Source organism: Hippopotamus amphibius, chromosome 9 (genome assembly GCF_030028045.1).
Source record: "Hippopotamus amphibius kiboko isolate mHipAmp2 chromosome 9, mHipAmp2.hap2, whole genome shotgun sequence".
In the NCBI taxonomy this organism is placed as follows: domain Eukaryota; kingdom Metazoa; phylum Chordata; class Mammalia; order Artiodactyla; family Hippopotamidae; genus Hippopotamus; species Hippopotamus amphibius.
Genome location: NC_080194.1, coordinates 103,592,104 through 103,607,662, shown reverse-complemented (window position 1 = coordinate 103,607,662; position 15,559 = coordinate 103,592,104).

Sequence of the window (15,559 nt, the reverse complement as noted above, 5' to 3'; positions counted from 1 at the left end):
CACTGCAGGGGACCCAGGTTCAATCCCTAATCAGAGAGCTAGATCCCACATGCCGCAACTAAAAGATCCCACACGAGGCAACGAAGATCCCGCATGCTGCAACTAAGAGCCGGCGCAGCCAAATAAAAAAATAAATATTAGGGAAAAAAAAGTAAGGTCTGAAAGAATGGTGAAAAAAAAGAAGCAAGCATGCAGGTAAATCAAAAGTAATACTGAGCTTATAAAACAGTAAGAACGATGCCTAATTCATGGAATTGAAAATATCAAGGTAGGAGTCCCAGGTCTGGTAAAGATGAGTAAACACTCTCCACTCAATCTCTCCCCCACTGATTACAACTAGCACCCTGGACAGAATACATGAACCTACTACTGGAGGACCCTGAAAAAGTAAGAAATGGCAGACAGATTGGAGACGGAAATTAAAACTCATGGAAAGGTAATGGCAATGAGTTTATGGTTTGGTTTGGTTTGGTTTGGTTTGGTTTGGTTTGGTTTTCTCCCATGTCTCTCAGCCCATCTCAGATCATCCTGAATCCCAGAACTGCATCGCAGGCACAGGAAGAAAATGCTCCAACAAAATCCCTCCTTTTCTGATCAGAGGACTACTGTAGAGAGAGTAGGAGGAAAACTCTGGTTTTATTTGTAATACAACCCAACCCTGCCCTGAGGTAAGACCCAAAGAGGCACTCTCACTGCAGTAGTGACAACCCAGCCGCAGCAGCAGCCATGCCTACCCTGACAGAAACTAGGAGACAGAGAAAAAGTCCTTCTCCCTGACCACAGAAACTAGGAAAGGGAGCCCTTGTGGTTGAAAGAGCCTGGGAGGCACCCCCCTTGCTTTCCTCTCTCCCCTTCCTCTCACTGCATCCCCAAAAGGCAGATACAGTCACAGGAAGTGCATGCAAGAAGCAATGAGAACACTAATCCGAGCTTTCTATTTTTAAGAGGAGGAAGCTTGAAAGAGGGGTTCCATCAGCTGCATACAGAGCCCACATCCAAGATACACATACATGGAACTGATCCTAAAAACATACTAAAGGCTTTGAGAACTAAACTGAGATGTACATACCCACTCCATCCCAGGGAGGCCCATGGGCAGTGGAGGGCAGGGGGCGAAGCAGAGGAAGGAGGTGGGATGCACACACAGGACAGATCCAAACTCCGCAGCTGAGTTTTTGAAAATGGAAATGGCTTTGGAACCACAGCCCACAGAAGGCATGTTGGGACTTGTGCTCTGAAGTTAGCTCCACTCACTACCAAAACAGAGAAATCAACACTCTCCAAAAGATTTTAACAGGACCCAGCACCTCATAGAAGAATAGTTAAAATGTCCAGGATGTAATTCAAAATAGCTTGACATAGAAAGAAAGAGGAAAATCTCAACAACCCACAAGGCAAAAGAAACCAACCTCTGGGGCTTCCCTGGTGGTCCAGTGGGTAAGACTCCGTGCTCCCAATGCAGGGGGCCCTAGTTAGGTAACTAGATCCCACATGCATGCCGCAACTAAGAGTTTACATGCCACAACTAAGAAGCCTGCATGCCACAACTAAAAGTCTGTATGCTGCAGCTAAAAGATCCCACATGCCACAACTGAGACCCAGTGCAGCTAGGTCTCAGTTTTTGTTTTTTTAAACTGCTGAACGAAAAGCACTATCAACCCAGATTCTACATCCAGCAAAAACATCTTTTATTAATGAAGACAAAATAGATACTCTCAAATGAATGGACTCACAGCCAGCAAACTTGATCGAAAAGAGATGCTAAAGGAAGTTCTTCCCAGGGAAGAGAAATGGTACCACAGAGAAACTTGGAACTTCAGGGGTGCAGGATGAGCAACAGAAATGGCAATTATTCAGGTGAAGAGAAGAGGTTACTTTCTCCTCTTATTTCTTTCAAATATATGACTACGGAAAGCAAAAATTATAACATTATTGGTGGGATTTTAGGTGATTTTAGTTTTAATACATATGATAATTACAGCATAAAATGAAGGGTAAAGAGAACTCTACAGTTGAAAAGTTTCTTCATGTCACTTGAAGTGGTAAAATACTAATTTCAACTTGATTGAAAAATTAAGTGCATATATTATAATTCCTAGAGAAACCACAAAAAAAACTACACAAGTTTTCTTCAGTAAATGGTGCTGGGAGAGCTGGATATCTACATGCAAAAGAAAGACGTTTTTGTCTGGGGTAATGGAAAAGTTTTGTCAATAGATAGTGGTGATGGTTGTACAACATTGTTAAGTGTAGGTAATGCCACTAAAAAAAAAGCTAAAATGGAAAATTTCACATTGTGTATATATTACCACGTTTTAAAAATTAAAAATGTAGTATACCAAAACCATAGACTTATACACTTTGAGTGAACTCACACTACTATATATAAAATAGATAACTAATAAGGACCTACTGTATACCACAGGGAACTCTACTCAATGCTCTATAATGACCTATATGGGAATAGAATCCAAAAAAGAGTGGATATATGTACATGTATAACTGATTCACTTTGCGGTACACCTGAAACTAACACAACATTGTAAATCAACTACACTCTAATAAAAATTAAGAAAAAATAAAGACAGCAGGCATACTTGAATGACAAAAAAATTTTTTTTTACATAAGTAAAAAATAAATGAGTGAACTGCATGGCATGTGACTCATAGCTCAATGAGGCTGATTTTTTTAATGGGGCCAAAAAATCTTAGCTACACATACTGGGAAATGAAGAGACACACTCTTTAACTCTTGGATCAAAAGGAAATTAAAAGGGAAATAACATACCTCTTAGGAAGCAGTAAGAAGGGAAACACGTCATCAAAACCTTGGACACAGCGAGAGTGCATGCAGAAGAAAGTGTCCTGTCTTAAAGGCATCTGTGATTAAAGAAGAACGATGAAAAATGACATAAGTAAAGGAGAAGAATAAAATGTGAGGATGTGGCAGAGACTCAAGGTCTAGATCCCTTTCCTACCAGACACACAGAAGTGTTTTCATGTATGTACATGCTTTCATGTATTTTTAATGGATAATTTTTAACAGAATGCTAAAGAGTTGAAAAAAATATTGACAAATTGAAAAAGAGGTCTATTAAAACATGCAACACTATTTTAAGTTTAAAGATTTTATTTATACCAAAACCAGAATTTATTATAATTTTACCTTCCAGGCTTTAATGGAAGCAAACATCAACAAGACACTCAAACCCACTGAGTTTTTTTGGTTTTTTTCTAATATTATTATTTATTTATTTATTGGCTGTGTTGGGTCTTCGTTGCTGCACATGGGCCCTCTGTAGTTGCCGCGAGGCAAGGGTGGTTGCTACTTTTCATTGCGGTCTGCAGGCTCCTCATTGCGGTGGCTTCTCTTGCTGCAGCGTGCGGGCTTCAGTAGTTGTGGCACACAGGCTCAATAGTTGCGGTGCCTGGGCTTAGTTGCTCCGTAGCATTTGGGATCCTCCTGGGGCAGGGATTGAACCCATGTCCTCTGCATTGGCAGGCAGATTCTTAACCACTGTGTGACCTAGGAAGTCCCCACAATGAGATTTTTGGCATCCCCTGAAACCTTCAATCTGAGGTGAGTGCCTCACTTGCCTCACCCGAATCCTGTTCCACATTGAGACACGTGTCCTAGCCTCTCATACAGACAGGTGGGGGTCAGCCAACTGATTTCTGGCCAATACAGTGTGGAAGGAAGTGAAGTATGTAATCTCCACAGGAAGTGCTGTAAAACCTCTTGTGCAATCCTCCAAGCTCTGTCTCTAAGCAACCAGAGGAGGTGAAGCTGTGAGATAGAAGGAGTCCGTCCCTGAATCACCCATTGGAGGCGAGATGCCAAGGGAGCCTCTGACGAGGAACATCTGCACTGGGATGTTATAGGATCCAGGGCGGAACTTTCATTGGGCTCAACCACCAGCATCTTGGGCTGTTTGTTGCACAGTCGTACAAATTTACTTTACCCCCTGCACTTCAGGTCCAAGAATAAAGAAATACAGTTGCCATTTCTTTGGTTGGCTGTAGAACCCTTTCCTTCCAGTCCACATTTTCCAATCTACACTGTGGGTCTGCTCTCGCACAGCGGGGGGTTTCAGCAAAAAATAGGACAAAAATCTGCTGATCACATCTCCCTTTCTAACTAGCACACATTTGCCAACAGTGAATTCAGACTCGGGCATGAAGTGGGGCGGGTCCTGGCTGGAAACAGGTGGCTCTCTCCGATAAAGGCAGTTGGAAGAGAGCTGAAGAAAGGGATGTTCAGAGAGGAAGGGATGGGCAGGGTGTAGGAACACACTAATAGACAGGATGATAGCCCAGGGCCAGTTCAGCAAGTCAGCCCTTATACCTGCAGTCCTGGGGGGCGCCGCAGGGGCAGGGGAAGAGAATGTGTGAATGTGCGTGCCGTGTGTGAGGGCTGCTTCATTCCAGCAAGAGGGATCCTACCCTGGCCCCAGGCTCTAGAACGTCTTGAACATAAACACACAAGTGAAGGACTTCCCTGGTGGTCCAGTGCTCCCAATGCAGGGGGCCCGGGTTCGATCCCTGCTCAGGGAACTAGATTCTGCATACCGCAACTAAGGTTCCATGTGCCATGACTAAAGATCCCATGGGCCACAACTAAGACTCCACATGGCCAAATAAATAATTTTTTAAAAAAATAAACAAACACACGAGTGAATTCATAGAAGACACGTGAACATCTGGGTCGCCCAGAATCCAGCCCCCACTGCTGGCCCAGGCCAACCTGTGAGCTGTGAAGAGGGAACTCATGACTAACACTCTTCTCCCCACAGCTCGCCCATGTCCTGCCGCGAAGGGGACAGGTAACTAGAAGGAAATTGATTTTTGCATAACAAGTAATTGGCCTCCCAGTTGTGCTAAACACCCACTTCCCACCTTCTTCTTTTCATGCTCCAATTCATGCTTCCAGAGATGCTCACAGGCTAGCATAACAGTTGTACATGGCACTGAAGAACTTAAAACAATTGCTATTATATATCTGTATACATGTCTGGGTGTGAATATAGATACAGTATGAATATATATATATACAGTATATGCATATATTCTAGGGGTTTAACACATCATGCATGAAACAAGCTACCAAAGTTGCTTTTAAAAGTGACTAAAATCATGGCATAATTGATAACAATTTAGATCATGAAATAAAAACATATTGTAATATTTTCTATAACAGAAAAAGTAATAACTTCTGATATGTGACTGTACCGCACCACATGAACATGTTGTGTAAAATGCGTGACATTTCCAAATCTAAGTGTTCCTTTAAGAAAAGTATTGATGGGCTTCCCTGGTGGCACAGTTTAAGAATCCGCCTGCCAATGCAGGGGACACGGGTTCGATCCCTGAGCTGGGAAGATCCCACATACCTCAGAGCAACTAGGCCTGTGCGCCACAACAACTGAGCCTGCGCTCTAGAGCCTGCGAGCCACAACTACTGAGCCCACGTGCCACAACTACGGAAGCCTGAATGCCTAGAGCCCGTCTCCTCAACAAAAGAAGCCACTGCAATGAGAAACCCACACACCGCAACGAAGAGTAGCCCCTGCGTGACACAACTACAGAAAGCCTGTGTGCAGCAACAAAGACCCAACACAGCCAAAAAAATAAAATAAATAAATAACAAAATAAATCTTAAAAAACAAAAAAGAAATAGAAAAGTATTGATGATCCTAGTTGGGGCTGCCTCAACAGAGAGAAGTTTCTCTAAACAGAAATGAATAAAACAAAACTACCTTCAAACTACAATGGTTCAAGAAAGGTTGTCTAATTTGGCATTATTGTCAATAGAAAACAAAGTATGTGAAAATATCGATTGTAACAACATACTTAGTGATTTTACTGGGAAAAGGAAAAATACAAATTTCACAAAGTAAATAACGTAATAATTTAAGAATTCCGTATGTCTTTAAAAGTCTTGCAAATATCACCAGCCCACTAATAGAACCTCCAGGCTTGTGCAATAATAATTAAATACAGTTGTGTCTGTTTTGCTAACTTTCATTGGTATAAAGACATATTTCTCAGTTTTGTATTAAGAAGGTCTACTTCTCGAAGCGAGAGAGTAGCACAGACATATATATACTACCAACTGTAAAATAGATAGTCAGTGGGAAGTTGTTGTATAACAAAGGGAATCCAACTCGAGGATGGAAGATGCCTTAGAGGACTGAGGCGGGGAGGGTGGGGGGGGGACTTGAGGCGGGGGGAGTCAAGGAAGGGAGGGAATATGAGGATATGTGTATAAAAATGTAATAAATGGACCGCACTAATGCGAGATGTTAATAAAAGGGAGTTGAGGGGGTGTGTTGGAACTCTATATTTTCTGGATAATTTTTCTATAAACCTAAAACTGCTCTAAAAAGTAAAGTCTGTTAAAATTTAATTAGTTGATAGCACAGGGAACTATATTCAATATCCTGTGATAATGGAAAAGAATATTAAAAAAGAATGTATATGTATGTATAACATGTATATGTATAACTGAATCACTTTGCTGTACAGCAGAAATCAATACAATACTGCAAATCAACTATATTTCAATAAAATATTAGTTGAAATTAAAAAAAAAAAAAACAGATGATTGAACTTGCTGTACCCCCCCAAAAATAATAAATAAATAAATTAATTAAAAAAAAAAAAAAAAAAGAAGGTCTACTTCTCAGGGCAGAGATAGAACGCATCTCTCACTAAGCAGATTATGAGCAGATTCTTAAATATTTTGACATAAGGCATGTGAGCCTCCGACTGTGCTTGGCCCAGGGACCCACAACTGGTAGGAACAAGCCTACAGTCCACAAGGAAGATGACCAGCCCACAGTGAACCTGACCACACCCTGGGGGCCACGCCCACAAAGGGCCAGGAGACACCCCCTCCACAACCTCACTGTCCTCCCTCCCTCTGATCAGGATCCTGTGATTGTTCCCATTGTCTGAGAACAACGGGGCAACAGTCCATCAACCCCTGAGTAAGGGCAAGGGTGGCAAGTACGCCGGGTGGGTGCAAGAGGGAAAAGGGGAGACATCTGGTACATCGCTGCAGCCCTATCATCCGAGGCCCAACAGGGAGACTTTACCCTATTTGGCTACAGGAAGCACAGCTGAGTAATGCCTCGAGATTTGGTAACTTCTCCACCTTTAGAAACAAAATTCACCAATTTGTACTGAAGAACATTGCTTTCTGTTTGTACCTAATTAATTTTCTACAGAGATCACAGTTTAATAATGTCCTGTGACAGATTGGTCTGGGGACAAGCAATGCGGGTGTAGTCAGATATCATCCCCGGACTTCAGAGAAGCCTTTCTCTCCTCTGATCCTTGGTGTCGCCACCCTCACTCACTAGAGCCACTGATCCAGTTTTGTGAACCAGGAATGTAATGAAGCCTAATCGTAACACCAAAAAATAGACGTGGGAGGTAGAGATTGAAGCCACGCATCTACAAGCCAAGGAATGCTGAGGGCTGCAGGGAGCACCAGCAGCTGAAAGAGGCAGGGAAGCATCCTCCCCGGAGCCTCCAGAGGGCATATGACCCTGCTGATATCGTGATTGTGGATTCTGGCCTCCAGAATTGTGACAGAATAAATTTCTGTTGTCTTAAACCAAGAACAGATAAGTACCAGGGGCCAGTGACATGCAATGACATGAAGTTTTGTGGGCTGAGATGAACTGCATCCAGTGTTCAGAATCTTGTCAGAGATCCATTTGCCAATTCAGGCCTTGTAAGCAAATGCTCAGCTTTTCAGAGTGAGAGTTTACTGAAAATATATCATAAAGAAACGGGGGTGGGGGGGAGAGAAAGAAAAAGGAGGATTTATATATCAATCATAATTCATCATAAATTTGAATTCTGTGAAATGCACATAAATAAAATCATTCCGTGGCTTTTTATCCTAAATTTGCTGAGAAACCTGAGGATCGCTGGGGGGACCCCCATAGAAAGGCATGTGTTGGAGCTGATTGTTAAATTTGGGGGAATGTTGCAAGCCAGTTGTTAAACACAGCCATTATTAAACAATTAAATAATAGGTGTATAACAGTGTGCGTGTACTTAATGCCAGTGAACTGTACACTTAAATGGTTAAAATGCTAAATTTTATGTTATGTATATTTTACCACAATAAAAACATCTTAATCAAGAAAAATTAAATAATATAAACTTGCAATTAAATTATATTAAAAATGAGGGAAGCTCATCACTTCCTACTTACTTCACCACGTTTCACTACTATCTATGCTCTCAAGGTTATTGCATATTCACAAGGGAAGATAGAGTAGGAAGACTCTACAATGACACACACTGCACATTTCCTCCTGACTCACAATCAGTGATTTCACATCGGTAGTCGTATTATCTCCTCAGGCTGCCAGCGCAAAATACCACAGACAGGGTGGCTGAAAAACAGAAATGTATCTCTCACAGTTCTGGAGGGTGCAAAGCCCAAGATCCAGGTGCTGACATGGTAGGTTTCACTCTGAGGCCTCTTCCCCTTGCTTTCTAGGCGGCCGCCTTCTTGCCATGTGCTCACATGGCCTTTGAGCTCAGACACATGGAGGAGGCAGAGGGGGGTGCTCTGGGGTCACTTTTTTTTTTTTAATTTTTTTTTCTGGCCCTGCTGCGTGGCATGTGGGATCTTAGTTCCCCAAACAGGGATCAAACCCTTGCCTCCTGCAGGGGAAGCACAGAGCCCTAACCACTGGGATGCCAGGAAGACCTCTGACGAGGACATTAATCCTATTGGGCCAGGGCCCCCTCCTCATGGCCTCATTCAACCTTAGGTATTTCCTTAGGGGACCCATCTCCAAATACAGCCACATTGTGGGGGGGGAGGGGTTGGCATGGGGGGAGGGGTTAGGGCTTCAAAGTATGAATTTGGGGTGAGGGGGGAACATAAACATTCAGTCCATACAACAGTTAACTTGACGTTGTGGGAGTATTTACACATGGAAACTGGAAAAGCCTACAAACCAGGACCCCTTTCCTGGAGACTGTTGGGTGAACAATCACCAGCACGCTGCTCTGAGGGGAAGTGCAGACAACCATCTCCTGGCCCCATTCTTCTGAGCATCTTTTACTTCTCCTAGCCTGGGAGCTCAGCAAGGTCAGGGGTCAGCCTTTGCTCCCCAGCTCTCAGCCCTCTGCTCTCATCTCCTGGAAGCCAAATCAGCATTTGTAGGATTGATCAGGAGCTGAAATGCAACCTCATGGCATGAAAAGGAGGCTGACAAGTGAGGAAGTCTCAGTCCCAAAGATGAAGCTTGTGAATATGACAGAGGCAGGAACTACAGATGCAGGCTCTGGAGTCACCTGTGGGGTGGATGACTTCCTTTCCCTGAGCCTTGGGTTTCTCATCTGTACAGTGTGGGTAGTAACAGTACCTCCCTTGGAAGGTCCCAGTGAGGACAGGATGAGGCCACGCAGAGGACTCTGCACATGGCCTGGAAAACTGCAGGCATCATCACACTGATACCCAGACTTTAAAGATCTCTCCTTCTTCCATAAACATTCGGTCAGCACTGACTGCCCTGTACATTATGCCAGGTGACAAGGACCCAAAGCTCCATGAGCCAGTGTCCCAGTCAGTCTTCAAGCATCTCCCTGTGTAGCAGGAAGACAACACAGAAAAGGGAAGTGTTGGTTGTTAATGTGGCCAGAGGGCTGGTGACCTTTGTCACTGCATGAAGAAGTGGTTGGGACCATGGGCTCTGGGCTCAGATCCAAGGCCACAGCAGACATTTACATGCAATGTGACTTCAGTTGAATCTCATAATCTCACTTGGGACCTGAGTTTCTTCCTGCATAAAAATGAGGATCAAAATAGACCCTGCCTAGCCCCTGAAGTTGTTGGGACAGTTAAGAGCTATTTTAAAATATCACCCGGATTTGTTATAATCAGGTTTGGTAAGACACGTACACAAACGACTGTTATGAAGGAAGCAGTTTCTACTCACAGACCCATAAAAACAAGACTCCCAGCACTCCACGCAGGGTCATGCAGGGAGGCACCAGGGTCAGACAGGAGGCAAAGGGAGCGAGAGGGAAACGTGGGCAGGAGCCTTTCTTGCAGGTTCTGTGAGAAAGACAAGGCAAGGGAGAGCAGGCTGGTTTAGGATCGGCTGCAGGCCCTGGGGATTAGGAGCTCTCCCTAGTCGCCTGGTACCTGGCCTTGGAGTGAATACGGCAGAAGAACATGGGCCTCCTGGAGCATAAGAGTCAGATGGAGGCGGTGGTGGGGAGTGTGGGCTCTGGACTGGTTGGTTTGCATGTAACAGGCAAGCTCCTGGACATGTCCATTCTCTTCTAAGGACTGGCTGCCCTGGGAGGGACCGTCTCTCCCTGGTCAGTGAGGCCCCAGATGTCAGAGCATCCAATATATGGCAAATAAGAAAACATAGTCAACATGAGTACAAAGCACCCGGCACACAGGAAGTGGGAGATGTCATCCCCACCTGTTTCAACATCAGCTTTGTGGGGCCTGGTTCTCCCTCTACTTGCTTGACATGGTGAGTCTTCCCTTCCCAGCAGGACTCTAGTTCTGGAGGGCTCACTGCACACCTGCACCCAACCAGGGCAGGACAAGCCTTCTCTGGGCCCCTCCCCATCTGGAAAACAAGAGGAAGTAAACAGAGTGCTGATGTCAGCAGAGCCCCGCGGACAGTCCATGGGAAAGAGCGGAGACCAAGACCTTGCCCCTCGTCTCTCCTCCTTCCCTGTCCTTCAGAGAACCCCCTGTCATCGTTCTGTGCCTTGTGTGTCCTGCCTCGCCTGGGGGGCCACGCTCACATCCCTCCTGCCTTTGTTTCCCCAGACCCTGAGAAGTGGCCAGCTGAATGTAGCACAATGAATGACCCCTTAGAGGAGGGGCTGTGGGAGGAAGGGGAAGTGAGGGAGGTTAAAGGGTGTGGTTGGTGGGGGAGGGGCAATCTTGGGTAAACTCCGAGCTCACAAGGCAGGCAGACCTGAGTGTGGTCCAAATCCAGACCTGGAGGGAACTAGAGTTAAGTGAGGTGACCTCTCTGAGCCTCAGTGTCGTCCTCTGTCAGGTGGGAATCAAATTCCTTTATCTCACAGGATTGCTGTGAAAAGATAAGGTAGCACACAAGGCAGGTTCCCACAGTCAGTGTCCTTGCCCCAGGGCAGTGGTTCTCAAACTTCAGCAGGTGGGGCTGGGGCCTGAGAATTGGCATTTCCCTCAAGTCCCAGGTTGATGCTGCTGGTCAACTCTGTGATACCTGTGAGTGGTATGACTAGGTCACATGGTAGGGCTATGTTCAACTTTCTAAGGAACGGCCAGAGTAGTTGTACCGTTTCACATTCCCACCAGCTGAGTATGAGAGCTCTGGTTGCTCCGTGCCCTTGCCAAAGGTTAGCAGGGTCGGTCTATTAATTTTAGCCATTTAACAGATGTTTGATGGTATCTCATTGCAGTTTTCATTTGCATTTCCCTAATGACTGATGATGTCACACATCTTTTCATGTGCTTATTTGTTACCTATATATCTTCCTTGATGAAGTATCTCTTCACATCTTCAGCTCATGTTTTTAATTGGAATTTTGTTCTCTTATTAAACTTTGAGAGTTCATTGTATATTCTGGATACAGTCCGTTGTCAGTTACATGATTTGCAAATATTTTCTCCCTGTCTATATCTTGTCTTTCATTTCCTTGGTAGTGTTTTTTGAAGAACAGAAGTTGTTAATTTTGATGAACTCCAATTTTTCAATATTTTCTTTTATGGGTCATGCTTTTGGTGCTGAATCTAAGAAATCTTTGCCTAACCCAAGGTCACAAAGGCTTTTTCCTATGATTTTTTCTTGAGTTATATAATTTGAGGACTTATTTTTAGGCCTATGATTCATTTTGAGTTCATTTTTTAATATAGCACAAGTTCTGGGGGAGGGGTTTGTATGTAAATGTCAAATTGTTCTAGTACCATTTGTTTACAAGACTATCATTTCTTCACTGAATTGCCTTTGCATCTTTGTTGGAAATTAATTGATCATAAATGTGTGGGTCTATTTACGTACCCTCTGTTCTGTTCCATTGACCTATTTGTCTTCCTTGATGCCAATATATCTTGATTATAGTAGCTTTGTAATAATAAGTCTAGAAGTCAGGTAGTATAAATCCTCCCAATTTGTTCTTCAATTGCAAAGTTTTTTTGGCTGTTCTAGGTACTTAATTTTCTATAGGAATTTTAGAATTGGCTTGTCAATTTCTACAAAAAAAAAAAAAAAAAAAAAAAAACCCGAAAACCTACTGAGATTTTGACTGAGATTGTGTTAAATCTACATGGTATCTGGGGAGAACTGATGTATAACAGTATCGAGCCCTCTCATGTGTGAAATCTTCATTTATTTGTCTTCTTTAATTTCTCTCAGCAATACTTTGTAGTTTTCACTGTCCAGATTTTACACATTTTCTGTCGTATTTATTCCTAAATATTTTATATTGTTGATAATATTGTGTATAGCATCGTTTTCATTTCAATTTCCTATTCTTTGTTGTTAGTATATAGAAATAAAATTGATTTCTGTCTATTGATCTTGTACCCTGCAACCTTGCTTAACTCACTAATGGTTCTGGTAGCTTTTTTGTAGATTCCATTGGATCTTCTACATAAACAACCAAGTCATCTGTGAATAAAGACAGTTTTTACTTCTTCCTTTTCAATCTGGATGCCTTTTGTCTCAGTTATTATACCTTGCAGGATTTTAATTTATAGAGGTGATTGACGACTCCGAGAGATTAATGCCATGGAAAGAAGATTTTTATTACTTATATTTCCCAAGGGGAGGAGGTACACCACCCCTTATAGGTGGGAAAGCACCGGAGTCATTCAGGAGGCAGAAACAAGAATGAGGATAAAGACAACACGGTCTTTATTATGTTTTCTGCAGGAAAAACAATGCAGGACAAGAAAACGGTTTAGGATTGGGTAGTTTGAATAATTTTGGCGGGTGTTGGGCTATAGGTGCTGTCCTTAGTTGTCTGGCACCTTGCCCTTGGTTGATTTAGGGCAGGGGAAATATTGGGTTGCTGTGTGAGAGTTAGATAAAGGAGGTGGTTTAGAGTATGGGGCTGGGAGTGGATAGTTTGTATATAAAAGGCATGCTCCCAAGAAAGGCCTTTGCTATCTATCTCTAAGGATTAGCTAGACCTAGAAGGAGCAGTCACTCCCTGGTCCGTGAGGCCCCAGATGTCAGAGAATCAAGAATACAGAAAATAAGAAAACAGACTTAGTACAATTGGCCCTGTGGTGAATGCATGCCAAACAGATCAATACAGAATCTAAGAAAATATAGCTAGAGGAACTTCCTAGGTGGCGCAGTGGGTAAGAATCTGTCTGCCAATGCAAGGGACATGGGTTCGACCCCTGCCCCAGGAAGATACCACATGCTGCGGAGCAACTAAGCCTGTGCACCACAACTATTGAGCCTGCACTCTAGAGCCCGTGAGCCACAACTATTGAGCCCATGTGCCGCAACTACTGAAGCCCACGCGCCTAGAGCCTGTGCTCTGCAACAAGAGGCCACCACAATGAGAAGCCTGCGCACCACAACAAAGAGTAACCCCCGCTCGCCACAACTAGAGAAAGCCCGTGGGCAGCAACGAAGACCCAACACAGTCAATAAAGTAAATAAATTAATAATAATAATAATAATAATTTTAAAAAAAGAAAATACAGCTAGAAAAATTTTACTTCTCCTTCTTGCCTTCATGTATGGGCTAGAACCTTCCAGCCCAATGAATGGAGGTAGTTAGAACGCACATCTCTGCCTTATCCCTAATCTTGGGGGGTAAGCAGGAGCAGGGTGAGCTGCCATGGAAGGGGAAAAGGCTGGGGCAGTGACGGACATCGCCAATGTGGAAGAGAGGATGGACGCTTGGGAGGAAGTGGGGAAGGTCTAAGGCAGTGGTTCTCACCATGTGGTCCATGGCTCACAGCCCTCATCTGTCCCTGCTGCTGGTCACACAGCTTCTGACCTCTCCCGCATGGCCTCCCGCTGGGCTAAAGGGCTGCATTTAGGCTCTGCCCATCTTTGAATCACAGAACTCCAGGCCCCCCTCCTCCCACAAGCCTCCTCTGTGAGTAGAGCCACAGCACCAGGCTGATTCCCAGGCCCTCTCAGGCCTGTTGGGGGAAGGGAGGATGAACAACCCAGGAGATCACAAGCCATCCCTGAGCAGGAATCACACCTCACAGATCCTAGCCTCACGGGGACCAAGCTGGGTCCAAGGACCTGAACTTGACGTGAAATGTGCAACACGCATCTAAGGAGACCTTATGTGGAAGCAGTGGGGCCGAAGGGCACCTGGACAACAGGTGCTCTGTGAAAGTTCCCCAGAGGCTGTTTTGTAAAAGTTCTGTGCTGCCCGAAAGAATGGGCAGTGGTGCCCCTGGTGGGGTCCAGCCCCCTCCTCTGGAGGCCAGGTAAGGAAGAGAGATTCTAGGTTCCAAGCTAGTGGGCTGAGGCAGAAATGGAACCCAAGTGTCTCCCCAAACACAGGGAAGGTACCCTCCGAAGGCACTGCCAAGAAGCCAGTGGATCCCTTTTCCTCTCGTCTGCCCTCCTTTCCAGCTGTTACCAATTCAGCCCAAGCAGCTTGCACAGCCCAGAGGACTCCATGATACTAAGACTCTGTGCCTCAGTTTCCCCCTGGGTAAAACGGAGATAGGAATATATCCATCACAGAATGCTGTAAAACTGAAAAAGAGAAAATGTATGTTCAAGGTCTGACTCAGAAAGAGGGTTCCATGAAAATGCAGAAACACTCTTCTCGGGCCTGGGAGGAGGGGTAAGAAAAATAGATACAGAGAGAGGGTGGAGGCTGCTTGGCTGGCCATGGGAAAATTATGGAAAAAACTATTAGAATTGGGGAAAAACTGAGAAAAGGAGAAAGGAAATTGGTCTGCTCCTTTCCACCTCCAGAGAACTAAGGCCACTTCCTAATGAAATCATGTCTTGCCCCACCCTCTGTTTACCCAGTACCAATGCCAGCCTCAGCCTAGGGAGGGGGTGAGCAGAGCCGCCTGCCCAGGCAGCCCTGGGGGTCACCCCTGGGAGTCCCAGCCCCCAATCTCTCACCCCATCCACCACCAGTCACAGGCGGGCAGCGCCTCCAACAGAGACGGTCCCAGGGACTGTCACTAGGATGGCTCCTGACTGCTCTGACCTTCACCCCCTCTTGTCCAGGGAAGGCTCTGGTTGAGCCGGGACCTCACAGCTGTGGCTGGAACCCCCTGAGCAGTGTTATTAAATACAGCCTCCTGGGGGTCACCCCCCCCCAGCCCAGAGCTCTGCATCCAGAGGGCGAGGCCCAGAGACTCTGAGGTGCAGCCAGGAGGAAGCTTCCAGAGGAGCAGAAGGCTCTGTGGGCTCAGCAGGACTGGAGCTCAAGTCCTGGACCCACCACCTCAGAGTCCTGGACGTGCGGCAGGGCGTGTCTGAGACCCCGGTGTCCTCCCTGGAGAGTGTGAGGACAGAGGGCCCTGCAGATCCAGGCTTGCATCTGCGGGTGGGGGCGTGACCTCCTG